The sequence below is a fragment of the Crocodylus porosus genome, unplaced genomic scaffold, assembly GCF_001723895.1.
Source record: "Crocodylus porosus isolate Cpor-Errol unplaced genomic scaffold, CroPor_comp1, whole genome shotgun sequence".
Lineage (NCBI taxonomy): Eukaryota > Metazoa > Chordata > Crocodylia > Crocodylidae > Crocodylus > Crocodylus porosus.
In genome coordinates this window covers 147,310,886-147,312,016 of record NW_017728886.1, presented here as the reverse complement: position 1 = coordinate 147,312,016, position 1,131 = coordinate 147,310,886, and the positions used below count along the sequence as shown (strand labels likewise).

At 56.1% G+C, this 1,131-nt stretch overlaps 1 protein-coding gene across 4 annotated transcripts in view; it reads right to left on the bottom strand.

Annotated features, from left to right (window-relative positions):
* The window catches only part of RIPK1 (receptor interacting serine/threonine kinase 1), a 52,600-nt gene that overhangs the window by 50,575 nt on the left and 894 nt on the right, over positions 1-1,131 (bottom strand). The gene's annotated exons all lie outside the window — the stretch shown is intronic.

Here is a 1,131-nt window from a genome sequence, read left to right as displayed (position 1 = left end):
CTGGGGGGGTCGCAGTCAGGGTCTCGTGCCCTCCCGCGAACTCCATGCTAACTCGGGCGCCTGTTTGCGCGGCTCCGGTCGTGCGGCTCCCTGGGGGGCTGGGCCAAGTAGGGGCCTGGGCGGGGGCTTGACCCGGCCCGGCACCAGGCAGCGGCCTCCTCCCAGCAAGTGAGGATGGACTGCATGGTATCCTGAGATGCTTTCCAACCCTAATTTTCTATGATCTAACTGGTTGCTTTTCATCTAAACCACCTCTGCATAACCTGTTCCAGTGCTTTTCTACCCTCCTAATGGGAGAGCTTTTCCTAATATCTCACCTCCATTTTCTCTTGCTGCCATTTGACACCATTGCTCTATCCTGTCATCTGCCCCACCCCTGAGACCAGTCCAGTTTCACCCTTTTGGGAGCACCCCCCCCCCAGGAGTGAAAGGCTGCTGCCAAATCCCCCCCTCACTCTTAGTGGCTAGGGATAGAAGTTGCATATCAACCAGTTTTCGTGATCAGAAACTGGTTTAAACCTGTAATGGAACAGAAGTTCAGTGCACATAAACCAGTTTCAAAATGGCTGAAACTGATTTAAGATAAACATGGTTGAATGTAGTATATCAGACTTTAACTGATTGAGGTCAAACTGGTTTATGGAGCTTCTGTCCCAGATCCCTTCCTGATTTAAGTTAAACCAGAGTCCCCCAGCATGCTCTGCAGCCCTGGGCTGGGCTGTCTTGTGTGCTCTGGAGAGCAGGGTGCCCTGCCACTGCTCTCTAGCTGGAGCAGGGGTGGGGCAGGGCTGTGGCCAGAGGCCTGCCCAGCATGCAGTGAAGGAGGCAGGGAGAGGGTTTATTTCCTCCCCTCTCCCACTGGGGGACCGTCTGCCAGCCTTGGCAGCTGTGTCTGCCAGGCAGACCGCGGAGGGAGGGTGAACTTCAGGTGAAATAAACTCCCTTCCTGCTGCCTCTGCCTTGGGGCCACCATGCTCAGCTGGCATCTGGTCAGGGGCTAGGGTCTGGCCATGTTTCCCCAGCCCCCCAAAAGCCTAGCAAAGACTGCTTCCAGCCTCCAGGCACATCCCAGCTGGGGTCCCTGCAGGCCAGCCTGGTGGTTTAAACCCCTCCCCAAACATACTCAGGCTG